Source organism: Gossypium hirsutum, chromosome A02, assembly GCF_007990345.1.
Source record: "Gossypium hirsutum isolate 1008001.06 chromosome A02, Gossypium_hirsutum_v2.1, whole genome shotgun sequence".
NCBI lineage: Eukaryota > Viridiplantae > Streptophyta > Magnoliopsida > Malvales > Malvaceae > Gossypium > Gossypium hirsutum.
Genome location: NC_053425.1, coordinates 7,245,818 through 7,259,943, shown reverse-complemented (window position 1 = coordinate 7,259,943; position 14,126 = coordinate 7,245,818). Strand labels below are relative to the sequence as shown.

The window sequence follows — 14,126 nt, the reverse complement described above, 5'->3', positions numbered from 1 at the left end:
TAAATAAAAACATTTTATGGTTACATAAATAGAAAACGCTTTCAAAATAATAAAAAAAAAAAGAAAAAAAGGCGTCAATGATGTGATTCTTCCGTACCTACACAAATCTGATTCTCTCTTAAAAAGGAAAATTCATTTGGCTTTTCTAACAATCAACAAGCACCGCGACTGATTCAAGAAGCTATAAAAGTGTGCACGTGGACAGTCAGATTCGGAAACGCAACCAGATCTTGGAGTTGAAGGACAGCTGATATCTTAACTTAACCATGGTTAAATCTGGCGCCGCTTTAACTATTTTCCTTGTCAGTTGATACTATTTTTTTTAACTTAAATTTAAATTTTAAATTTTAAAAAGGTATCATTAGAAAAATTATCTTAAAATAGAAATATGAGAAATTAATGTAAAAGGAATTTTTTATTTATCTAATTTTGAACTATTTATCTATTAACAAAAGATAATAAAATTTATATGTAATTTATTCATTTAAAATTTTCACAATCTATTAACATAAGAGCCGAGATTAAGGACTTCACATTTACATTTTGAGTTACGAGATCCTAGCGGTGTTTTGACCACGGCACTTTTCTCCCTGCATTAGATGGCATTTTGATTTCAACACGGAGTCCCATAAGAATGTGGCATCAAGTCTTAATAATTTGTTTTTATACTTTTTTTTTCTTTTTCTCAGGTGCGTCAGTGCCATGTCAGGATTTATAGGCCTTTTTGATTAAACCCAATTGGTCATTTCGATTGAGGTTTGTTATTGCCTTTTTATGGTAAAGACAAAACTTTACCGTAATATTTTAATTTTGTTTGATTGAATTCACTATTCAAGTTTAATTTAAAAATGTTTTGAAACAAATTTAATAGCTTTTTTATAATTTAATACTTAAAGATAATAAATTAATATGTTATCAATAATTAATACAAATAGTTATTTATAAATTATAAAAAAAAGTAAACCTGAACTTTTTTATTTTTCAAAAATTTCTTTTATTAAATAAAAAATCTATTTTAATTTATTATATTTTAACATTTTATAAATTAAAAGGAAAATGTGAAGAAAAAGAAGAATGAGTGGACCATATGGCTTCAATCAACAGGCCTAGGTTTCCTCTGCAACCAAAGATCACGGAAATTGATTTTTGTTATATCCAAGTCCATTACAACCAATCAAACATAAGTTTAGTGGTGGGCCCACTTAATCGGATTGTAAGCTATATTTATTTCCTCATAAACATAGCGTTAGCGTCCAACTAGCATGCTTGGTCGAGAAGTTTTTTGGATTCTATAAATGTGATCAGTGTTTAATTTATTTATATTTTTAATATGGTTTTTAAGATGCATGTCACCCTCTCAATTTATTTATAGAATCTAAAAATTTTATTTTCATTGAATTTAACTATTCAAATTTAATTTAAAAGTGTTAAAATGTTAATATTTAATTATCTAGTTAAAGTTAAAATTAAAAGTACATTCCTATCATATTTATTAAAAACACCTCTAGCTCTCTCCAAAATTTACTTTATTCGGTAAATTCTATAAAAAATTAGCCCAATCTGATAATTATAACTAAAAATCAGTATTTTTGGGTAATTCACTCAAGATTGTGAGTTCAAATCTCACTATATACAATTTATTTATTAATTTTTTAAAAATAAAAAACAAATGCTCTAGAATAATATAACTTACTTTAAATATAAATAATTGTTTTTTTCTAATTTTCCTAATAGAGTTGACATGTGATATTTTAAGAAAAAAATCTTAATCAATAATTCGATTGAGTGAAAACCTAATTTTTGGTCAAAGGCTTGATTAGACTAGTAAAATTCGATTGGGTTGTAGTGCTTTTAAGAAAAAAACACTTTTTATTGTAAAAGCTCATCTGACGAGCAGAAGAGAACGGGCCCTTAAAAGCAAATCCAGACTTTCTTTTCAATTTTTGGTTAGCAAAGAAAAAGTTAAATCATAGCCATTGGAAGGGAGAGGGAGGGGATTGAGGTGAAAGAGTATGTTCCTTTTTTATGAAGCTCATCTGACTTATTTATCTCATAGAAACTATTAATTAATAGTGTAATAGCCAATTTTGGCCTGACCAATAAGAAATAAAGAAACAAATAAAACAATTAAAAAGTCCAAATTAAGTCCATTTACAACAAATATGTGGCCCAACATTTTATGACCAAAATCCCTAACCCAAAATTAAACTCTAGACCCAATTACAAAGCCCAAATCAGCCCTAGCCCACTATCTTAATAATTTTCAGCAACCAACCCTAGATACCAAAACCTTCAGCCGCCGCTCAGCCCCCACGCGTGCTGCCGAACCTTTAGCCTCCTCTCGGCCACCACGCCCCTGACCGTCGCCTCTTCCACGCGTCGCAATGCACCTGCAACAGAAGCAAATACAACAGCAAAAAGGAGCCCGCAAATGACAGAGCAGTAAATAGCAAAAGAAACAAGTAGAAACGACAAAAGAAATAGAAATGGAGGGTCGCTTAATCGGCCTTTAAAAGCCAGGACCCATTCTTTGTATTTTTTTTACGAACACCAGCAATCAAAAACAAAAAAACACAAAAGGTTGATATTCGAGTTTATTTTCTTTGTTTGCATTTTGTTTTAATTTCTTTTTTTATCTGTACTTACAAATCTATTAAACAAAAGTGGGCATAAAGAATAAAAGAAGAAGGGAAGGCTCACCTGAGTTACATCGTGGCCGGTCGTCGAAAGTTTCTCTCCACGGTCGGAATCGGGCACGAAAAGGGGTGAAAGTGGGCCTTTTTCTTTCGATTTTTGCGGGCATGGAGGGGTTCATCTTCGGATCTATTCAAAAGGGGGCTAAAGGTCCCTTTTTTGCGCATCACCGGCCACTGGATTCGGTGGTGGTGCGGTGGTGCGACGGACGGTCGTGGCCCTTTTGGCCGGAGACAAAGAGAGAAGGGGGAGGGGGTGTTTTGTTTTTTTCCTTGGAAAACAAAAAAAAAAAGGGCAGATCAAAGGAATGAATGAAATTTGGGTTTTATTTCACCCTTGAAATGACGTCGTTTGGAGGGTGGGGTCTGTGCACTTTCCCTAAAAGGGAAATTTATGCGTTTAGTCATCCTCTCTCGCAACCTCGTTCAATTAACCCCCATTTTCTATCTTCTTTTGTTTCTCAAATTTGGCCCTCAGATCTTGTTTGGTTTTCGTTTTGATCCCTAATTAACTATCCAATATTTATACTTTTATACCCCGAATTTTAATTTGTTTTTAAGCCATGTCCTAAATCTATTTAATTCATTTATTAACTTTTTTTTAAATGTTTCATTTATATGTTATTTCAAATGTTTTATATGTTGTTTATTTACATCTATTCTAACTCATTTTAATGTACTATTTATTCAAATTCTTATTATTTATTTTAACTTACTTTATGTATATATGTCACTTTAATCTATTTTATATGTATTATTTATTTCTTTATTCCTTACCCATTATATATATGTATACATATAGTCTATTTCAAGCTTTTTACATCTTTATAATGCTTTAAAAATTGTTTTGTTATATATATATTTCAAATTATTTTATATTTTAAGTTATTGTATATTATATATTTCAAATGACTCTCTTTATATTACCCTTGAACGGTTACTATTATAAAATATAATTATATTGTCTATTTTTAGTTCTTTTACGTATCATATATTTTAAACTCCTTATTAATTATTTTAAAATTAACTTATATATTATTTATTTTAAAATTATTCATATATATCATTCTTTGATTTGCTTTGTGTATTTGTAATGGCCTAAATTCAAGGTTATCGAAACAATGGTTTCGTAACCATAGATCCGTTTTAAAGAGAAATTTATTTCAATATTTTTCTTGAAAATTGATATGATAGGAAAATCGTATGAAAATATTGATAGAAAAATTTTACCAATTTAGTGATTAGATAGAAAAAGAAATTATTAAAGAAATTGGGTAAAAACAAGGTATCGAGACCTCTATCTGGTAAAAACGAGTCAAAAATAATTTTATAAATATTTATGAAATGTTATTAATGTGGTATTAAAATTTCGTTAGGAAATTTTAATGTTTGGGTAGTCAATTAAATGAAAAGGACTAAATTGTAATAGGTGTAAAAGTTGCTAGAATGATTAAATAGCTTAAGAGTCTAATGAGAAAGGATTTAAAAGGAAATTAGACCCAAAAGTTATTTGGGCTGGACGGCAAGGGTATGAAATCAGCAGAAAAAATGATAAATTAAGGGTAAAATTAGAATATTGCAAAATTAACTAAATAAAGCTAGGACTAAATAGAAAATATCTAGATTTCTCTTCATTTCTCTTCAATTCCAGCAGCTAAAAATGCCATAGAGGGTTCTCTAAGCTGGTATTTCATAATTTTTGCACCAAGTGAGTTAATCCTTGCCTTTTTCTTGTAATTTTTGTGTTTCTAAGACTTTTACAACTAGGTCCTACTATTAAATTCATTAGTTTTTTATTTCATGGATGAAATTGAAAGTCACCATGGTTTAGTGCTGTAATTTTATGATGAAATAGAATTAAATTAAAGCTTTAATTTGTTTATGAGATGATTTTATTAGGTAATTTCAATAGAAATTGATTTTTAGGACCTAATTGTGAAAATGCTTGGAATTAAAGTCTATTGCTGAAATTCTGATTCCTAAAGGTTGTAAACTAGTTTAAGGTGATAGAATAAAATGTTAATTGAGAAAAAGCAGCTCAATTGAGAGGCTAATTGAGTAGGGACGAAATTATCATTTATTAAAAGCTTAGGGGAAAAATGGTAATAAACAGCTTGCACAAAATCAGTTTGGACAGCAGCAGTAGACTAACTTTGAAAAATCACCATAAATTGTAGAAATCGAATTAGAAGATGAAAAAAATATGAAATTAAAGCTTATTGAGTCTAGTTTCTCATAGAAGAAATAGTGTAAGCAATGGATTTGTAAATTTTTAGATATAATGAATTTTGTGAGACAAGGTCAGAATGAATTCGGGTTCCCCTGTTCTGACTTTGAAAAATCATAAAAAATTTAAGAAAAACAATTATGGGCTTAAATTTATATGTATAGAATCCTTAATGAGTCTATTTTTAATATAAATAAACGAGAAAATTATTTGAATTCTGTATAAAGAGATAATTAATTTTTAGTGAAGAAGGGTCAGAACTTTCGACAGCAGAACAGGGGTGACTTTAAAGAATAAACTGTACTTATTGGCTAAACCAAAAATTATGAAAATTTTATGGTAAAAATATATATGAGTCTAGTTTCATGGAAAATTAAAGGATCTTAATTTGGAGTTCTGTAGCTCAAGTTATAAATAATTTAGTGACTATGACTCAAGTAGACAGCTTTGAATGAACTATAAATAATAGTTGAATTATAGAGAATGTTGCATATGAACATGAAATGTATTAAATTGATAATTAAATTTATTTATTTAGATCCGGAAGATTCAAATAAGAAGCTAGATCGAGGAAAGGAAAAAGTTCGGGATTAGTAGATTTTTATTGTTTACAAACAAGTATCAAGGTAAGTTCATGTAACTTGAATTATATTCTTAAATGCTTGAAATGCATGTTTTTGATATGAATATGATTTGAATGTTCATTATATGAAAATTTATGAAACATTGATATATTTGATAAAAGAGGAAGAAATCCCGGTTGAATAAAAGGAAAATTCGATGGATCTCTGAAAAGGAATTGACGGTAAAAAGGATCTAGCCCGGACGGGTGATCCTAACCTGATATAGCCCTCCCGAAGAATATGTGTAAAATGGATTTAGCCCGGACGGGTAATCCGAATTAGGGTCTGAATTTAGCCTGGACTGGTAATTCAGATCCAAGCTCATTAGAGTAATTGTCGTTGCAGGGGATTTAGCCTGGACTGGTAATCCTGACAATACTCTATGAGTTTATATTGCAGGGGATTTAGCCTGGACTGGTAATCCCACTGCACGGTTGAGGTTCGCGGGAGTGTGCTCTCTGAAATGGAAATGTGCGCACCCGGAATTGTACAATAAATGTGTACCTCTGTAAATCCATCGAAATTCCGATAAATTCAACGGGATAAATATGGAAAAATAACAAGAAAATGGAAATCATGGTATTGACGAGCTCATCAATCATGGTATATATTATTGATACATGGAAATGATTGTACTAACTTGAATGTTGAGTTTGTGCATGTTAAGGTAATAATGCATTGAATGGATATATGAATGTTTATTATATTGTATTGAAAATATTAGGTAAGTATAATTCTTGTTACATGAGCTTACTAAGCACAAAGTGCTTACACCGTTTCCTTTTTCCCTGTTTTGTAGTGTTAAGAGCTCGGAGGTCGGATTTGGTCGGAGACACATCACACTGTCAACCTCAGGATTTCGGTATATGAAGAAACTTTATTTTGGAAATCAATGGCATGTATAAGCTAACAAAGTAAATGTTAACGTGAAACGAATGTAAAGTTAGCCATTAGTATGATTAACAAACTTGGTTTTAGATATGTGATGACGTTATCTTATAAATATGCATGAATTTATCTTGAAAATATGTTGAATTGATTTGGTTGATGTGGATTGGTCTCGATTTAGTATTACAGGGAAGATTAGATATTTATAAAGGGGCTATATTGAATATAAAAAAAAATTAATTCGTAAACTCCGGTAATGCCTCATACCCTATTCCGGCAATGAATACGGGTAGGGGTATTTCAGTATTATAGATTTTAAAATGCTTTATACATTATTTTATTTTAAACTTGTTTTATGTATTATTCATTTTAAATTGTTTTATTGTTTACTTTAATTTCTTTCCCATATGTATTATCAATTTCAAATTTTTATATGCATTATCTATTTTTCATATACCATTTATTTTTAAAATGTTTGTATATTACTTATTTTAAATTTCTCACTACATAATATTCATTTTAAACTTATTTTCATTATTCATCTTAAATCACCTTACATATCATTTATTTTAAACCCTTTTACATAAGTCATTTTGAATTATTATATATATGTTAATCACTTTACATTTGCTTTTTATTTATTTATTTTAAACCCTTTTTATATATTATTTTTGAATAGCTTATTATTTTAAGTTTATAGAATGATTGTTCTTTAACTTCTTTTTGTATGGATCACTTCTTTTTGAATTTCCCTATGTTTTTATCTTAAACTCTTTATATATTATTTATTCTTTATATACATATATTTATGTTAAGTTGTTTTTTTTATATTACTATGTATATTTTTTTTAAATTTATTTTTACATATTACTTATTTTAGACTTTGCATTAATGGTTTTAAATTATTTTTTATCATTTACTTTAAGTTGCTTTTATAGTATTTATCTTAAACCTTTTTCATATATATTTTATATTTAAGATCATCTTATTATTTGATTTAAGTTGTTTCATACTATTATTTCATTTCTATGTTTATTAAGCTTAATGTTAAATAATGTATGTTGTGAAATTATTGCTATTGCATGTATGTAAATTTGCTTACTCGTATTCATATTATTGCCATACGCTTGTGGAATATTTTATGCATGAATAATTGTTCCATGTCGCACCATACTTCATTCCATATCATTGCCTCAAATTAAACCCCAATGTATTTATCCAATAAATCACCTTATTTTAACCTAAATAAATAACAATTGTTGTTTAAATATTGCATTCGCTACTATTCAAAAACGAAAATTTCCAAATAAGGCAATGTTATGCATTTTGAGATATCGAGGAATTGTGCCCTAACTTACGGGGTTTTGATTTTCTCGTTATTTCTAAATAGCTAAATATCCTTTTCGAGTTTTAAAACACACGGAACTCTCATTTAAATTAAAGGACGACCTTGTGCTCGGGAATTCATGGTATCGTGTCCTAATTTACGGGATGTGATACTCCGATATCTCGAGATAAGGAAATCTTTAAACAAATTGTTTTGAGTTAATTCAAGAATTTTAAAATCGATATTAATAGAAAAGGATCATATTTTAACTTCATTCCCGATTTTTAATTTTCGACATTAAGACACTAACTAATCAATTCGGTACCAATTTTTGGGCGTGTCGGGGGTGCTAATCCTTCCTCGCACGTAACTGACTCCCGAACTTGTTCTCTTGAATTTCGTAGACCAAAATGCCATTTTAATTTTGTTAAAACAAAGGTGATCCGATCACACCAAATAAAGATCGATGGCGACTCCCGTTTTAATTTTCGTTTTCAAAACAAAGTCAATCCCCGTTTTTCAAAAAAAGGTTTCGACAAATAGTAAATATATGGTTTAATTATGATGAGCAGGTTGATGTTGGAGGAAGCATTGACGGGCTATATGTGGAACAACGAGTTGTTAAATTATATGAAGGAGACTCTTGTAATATTGTGGATTTGAAGTTTATTACATTGAATTATATTAATTGGGGTGGACTTTAATAAAATAAACTGTTACGTATTTGTCGTCTTCTTTCTCCTTTTACTTAGCTTTCGAATGTTTGCGATTTTGGCTCTCGGACTTTGCTCTTTACTTGCTATTTGGTTCTAGGGTTTGCTGGAAAGCTTAATTTGCACTTTTATTGTTTATTTCTAGGATTTTATGATTATTATTTTTGTTTTGGATGAGTCTAATGGGGCTTGTCGTAACCATTTGTTGAAAAAACGGGAATCGACTTAGATTTTGAAAATGAAAACGAATAGAGGAGTCGCCACCAATCCTTTTTGGTGAGGTGTGATCGGGTCACCTTTAATCATTTTAATAAAAGTTAAGATTTACTAAAACGATAATTTTTTGGTCTACGAAAAACAGAAAATGAGTTCGGGAGTCGGTTACGCACGAGGAAGGATTAGCACCATCGGTAAACCCAAAATTGGTACCTAGTTGATTAATTAGTGTCTTAGTGTTGAAGATTTAAAAACTTGAAAGACTTTTAAATACGATCCCTCTTTGTAAAAAGCTCAAATGTTAAAGACCTTCCCATCTCAAAATATGAAATGTCACATCCAGTAAGTTAGGACACGACATCTTGAATTTTCGAGAGCGAGTTTTCCTTTTATATAAAATTTGCGTATTTTAATTTATTAAAAGGGTATTCGATTATTTAGAGTAAACGAGAGAAATCGAAACCTAGTAAATTAGGGCACGTTTTCTCGAATTCTCAAACACTGAATATCACCTTTATTTTAAAACAAATTCTAATTTCGAGGTGACAAAATGTCATACTCGGTAAGTTAGGACACAACACTTCGTGTCTCCGAGAATAAGCATTTTTCTAAACTCGTATAGTGATTTAAAAAGAAAAAAATGAATTGCAGTAACCTTTGGCCCTTTTTTTTAAAAATCTGATTTAAACTTCTTCTTTTTTATTGTCTTCTCCAAAAAGAACCCCCATTTTCAATCAGTTCTTCCCCCCTTTTTTACAACGAAAATGTTAGGGTTTTATAACCCATTTACATTACTGTATTCATTATCTGCTCTACTATTCCTGTCTTTTCCATCCTTCCTTTTATAGGTAATAGTCGGTGGCGCTGGCAGAGCAGTTGGCGGAGTAGGTGGTGGCAGAGGCTTGCGGCTAGGGTTTCCTCTCCTACTGAAACTAGTTTAGGTAGTGGGCTTATCGGGCCATTAGGGTTTTTAATTTATTTGGGCTTTTTGGGTCATTTGTAATTGGACTATAATATTTGGACTCTTTTTTTTTTGTTTTTATTCTTTATTTTTTATTTTGGTTCTTCTCTGGGCCCGGGCAAAAATGGGCTTGTACAATTTTGTTACGAAGTGATCACTCTTTCATTAGGTTCTGTTATCTCCCTAACGGTAATCCTACGTGGCAGCCCAACTAGATTTTAAGTGCCAACTTGGGTTTTCTAATGGGATGAGAATAGATTTTTTATTAAATAAATTTAATTAATTAAAAATTTCAAACCCTAAATCTTAGTTAAAAGACCGTTCATCCCCCTTTTTTTTTAGTTTTCTTTTTCAATTAACTAAAAAAGCTATTATCATCAAAAAAATTTATTCACCTACAAAAACAAAAGAGGATTCAATGGAGGGTCCAAGTATGTCTTCTTCATCGACAAATTTATGTTCTAAAACTTAAAATGAAGTCGTTGTTGACAAATAAGAAGATGGTAATCGTTTTTGTTCCCAATCATTATATTTTCCAATTCTTCACGTTCTTGAATAATTAGTTTCTCAATCTGATTTTTTCTGATTTGAATCTGCTTGTTTGTTCATAATCCCTTTGTGGGTATCCTTTTTTTCTGATCTGAAATTCTTTTAGTTGTTAATATTCATATCAAGAATTTTAATTTAGGGTTTCATTAAACAATAAAAAAATCCAATCTTTTGTTTTTTAGTATTGAATAAAAGAGATAGAGGAATGCAAAGAAGACATACCTGAACCCTCCATTGAATCGATCTTTATGAAGCAGTCAATTTGATTTCAACTATTTTGATCTTAATAATAATTTTTCCAATCAAATGAAAAAAAAATCATTGAAGAAAAGAAAAGACTGAAGAAAAATTAAAAAGAGGAGATGAACAGATTTTTTAGTTAAGGTTTAGGTTTAAAAATTTTAATTAATTAAATTTTTAATTAAAAATCTATTTTCATCCCATTTAAAAATCCAAGTTGGCATCTAAAATCTAGTTGGACTGCCACGTAGGATTACCGTTAAAGAGATAACGGAACTTAACGGTAGAGTGATCACTTCATAACAAAATAGTAACATAAGTGACTAAAACGTAACATTTCAAACATAAATGACTAAAATGTAACCTGAGGCAAATAAAAGTGACTATTTTTGTAGATTACCCAATTTAATATTATATATATTTATTTTATTTATTTACTTACTTATTTATCATTTTTTATAAACTTTAAAATGATTTATTATTTTATCATCGCTTATTATTATTATTATTGTTGTTGTTGTTGTTGTTGTTGTTGTTATTTATATTTATCATTTTCATTATTATTATTCTATTATGCATATTAGTACCGTGATTTATTATTACTATCATACCTTTTATATTTTATTAAGCATATTTCACCATTATTACAACGAATTTATGTTGCATTATCATAATTTGCTAAGCATGATATTTTTTAACTTATTTAGCCGCTTTTATATCATACCCAAATAAATTAATTACACGATATTTCAAACGTTATTCGTTTTCGCACTATGCATAAAAAAGAGATTTTTAAACCAAGATTAATTTTTATTATTTTGGAATTAGAAAAATTTTGTTCTAACTTACAAAATATGGTTTCTTTCTATAACCGAAATAATCAAATATCTTTTAAAATAAATAATTTTTTGTGTTTATTCTTGTTTCGAGGCTTTAAGGCATTGTGTCATAACTTACGGGACGTAATCCTTTTTCTCGATTAATGTGAAACATGCTTTTTTTTGTAAAAATAAAATTAAGTAATATTTTAGCAAATGATCGTATTTTAAAATCTCTTCAAATTCTCAATTTTCGACATTAAGACATTAATTAATCAATTAGGTACCAATTTTGGGGGTCACGGGGGTGCTAATTCTTTCTCGTACGTAACCGACTCCTAAACCTGTTTTTCTGAATTTCGTAGACCAAAATTGTTGTTTTAATAAATTAAACCGTTACAAGGTGACCCGATCACACCTCATAAAAAAGGATTGGTGAAAGTCAATTTTAAAAAAAAGTTTCGACACTCATGTATCTTCTTTTATATTATTTTCTAGAATTTTCTATTTTTAAATAAATTTTATATAAAATCAAGGGTTAAATTGACAAAAAACATAAAAGTTGAGGGTTAAAGTTGTCATTATACCAACTAAAACTTTAACGATCAAATTGTACCATTTTTAATTAACTGATAAAAATAAAAATTTAACCATAATTCAGTAAATAACAGTGTAATTTACCCTAAAGAAAATTAAGTATAGCCGCATGGTAATGCACTAAACATCTTCTTAACTACTATGGTTTCTACTCATGCTGCTTTTGCGTCAGGTTAATTATTTATTTATTTGATTACATTATAGAATAAAAATTTAAATATTAAAAATAAGTATATAAATTAAATTTCAAATTTGAACAAAATATATAGATCAAATCATTCTTAAAATTTAAAAAAGGATAGAGAGATTGGAATTGAAATTTACCCATTATGTTCTCATGTAAAAAAAAAGGAAAGAAAAAAAATGGACTAAAATCTTTAAAAAAATAATTACAAGTGTTCTCGTCTATTTGATGATTGTACGGGCCTAAATTTACCCGGCCCGTCAAAAACCCAAAAATGACAACAACCCAAATATAAAACCAAGTCTTGTAATTTAGGCCCAAGACTAAAACCTAACCCAAAAATATGGCCCAAAACATAAAATAACACAAAAACCCTAATAGCCTAAGGCACCGCGCCTCCATGTGCGCCCTCGGCACGCAGACGCCCGAGATTCGGCTCCGTTGCACCAAAATGACAATCTACAGCCCCGTTGACCCTCGATGTACCTGCAAAAGAAAGCAAAAAAAGGAAACAAAGAAGAAAAACAAGAACGAAAGCAGAAGCAGAGATAAAAGCCATAAACTTTAATAATAACAGCAAAAAATACACAGTGTTGAAAAGGCTATAAAAGCCAGAATCGACTATGTAAAAGCTCTCTCTCTCTTTTTTTTTTACAGCATATTAATCAAAAAAATTCAAAGCCAAAAAGGTGATTCTTTTTTCGATTTAATATTTCGCAACTCTTTTTAGCAAGTTTTTTCTTGTTTCGGTATTATAGGGATTATTTACAAAAAAAATAAGAGGAAAAGGACGAAAGAAGGTCACTTACCTGAGCCTTGAACCGTTGGTATCATCGGAGTTCTTCTCTGTTAAAATCAAATCCAACAAAAGGGGGAGACTTTCTTTTTGATTCTTCATAGTTGAAAGCATCGAATCCTTGAATATGGATCTAAACGGGGTAAAGAACGAGAAGACCAACCCTTGTCGCTCATCGTTTGCGGTGGCTACATGGTGGCTAGGGTTTGGTCTCTTCAAGGTTCGTATAAATGGGGGAAAAGAGGGGTGTTTTCAGATTTTTTTCTAACAGAAAGAAGAAGAAAAATGACATTTTTAGCTTAAAGTATAGGGGTAAACGGTGTCGTTTCGCACCAGAATTACCAGCGCTTAAACGGCGCCATTTAGGTGCTAGACCCGTGTGACACGACCCGCGCAGGCCAAGACCCGGGCATTTTTTGCCATGATGGGTTATTTACAGATCTGGTCCTCCCGCTTTAGTGGTCTGTCGCAATTCGGCCTTGTTCTCTTTTCTGTTTCTTTTGATTTTTACCCTGTAATTTTTGCAGCATTCGGATATGGTCCCTATTGAAGTTACGTGTTTTGAGGGACGGGGATATTGCCCCATTTGGTGCTCCATCTCATTCGCGTATCATAATCTGGGCCAAATACTTCATTTTCATTCCATTTTGTTCCTTCCAATTCTATTTTGATTTCGATTTAATCCTTCCTTGTTAATATTATTCTGTTATCAATTTAACATTTAGCATTCTATCTATCATTTAATCTTATTTTTATTTCTATTTATTTATTCTTATTCGTTCCTTTATTCAACATTTTTCTAATATTCCTTATTATTATTAGTCACTATGGTCTATTTTATCGCTTATTTATTTCTTTATACATGCATTTTTACATGTTTCGAAGTCCACTTTATTATATGATTATTTATTATTATAATCCATTATTATTCCATCATCATCCATTCGTTTATTTATTTACACCCCGTCCATACTTACAAGTTCCAATTGTATGTGTTCATTATTTTGATATTTTCATCGTCATTACTTCATTAATTTACTTATCCTTTTTTTATTTTTTTTAAAAAAAAATAGATTATACGTGTTACCTTTTGTATATGATGTTTCACTACTATTATTATTATTCTCACTATTATCCTTCGTTACGAAACTACTATGTATATTATTGTTATTTCTATTATTATCATAAGTTTTATATTTACCTATACTATTTTTTTTTATTCTTTCGTTTTCAAACACTTAAATTTAACTTCATCTTCATATATATATATATATATGCATTTCACCTATTTTCA

The 14,126-nt window shown here is 29.7% G+C and overlaps 2 long non-coding RNA genes across 2 annotated transcripts; both read right to left on the bottom strand.

Moving 5' to 3' along the window:
* Positions 1 to 2,107: 2,107 nt before the first annotated feature.
* On the bottom strand, positions 2,108 to 3,243 carry LOC121215387 (uncharacterized). The gene is made up of 2 exons (XR_005911243.1): positions 2,701 to 3,243; positions 2,108 to 2,390 (listed from the first exon to the last, which is right to left on the bottom strand). It is a non-coding gene; the product is annotated as an uncharacterized lncRNA (long non-coding RNA).
* Positions 3,244 to 12,192: 8,949 nt separating this feature from the next.
* On the bottom strand, positions 12,193 to 13,473 carry LOC121215386 (uncharacterized). Its single transcript, XR_005911242.1, has 2 exons — positions 12,846 to 13,473; positions 12,193 to 12,522 (listed from the first exon to the last, which is right to left on the bottom strand). It is a non-coding gene; the product is annotated as an uncharacterized lncRNA (long non-coding RNA).
* Between the last annotated feature and the right edge of the window lie 653 nt (positions 13,474 to 14,126).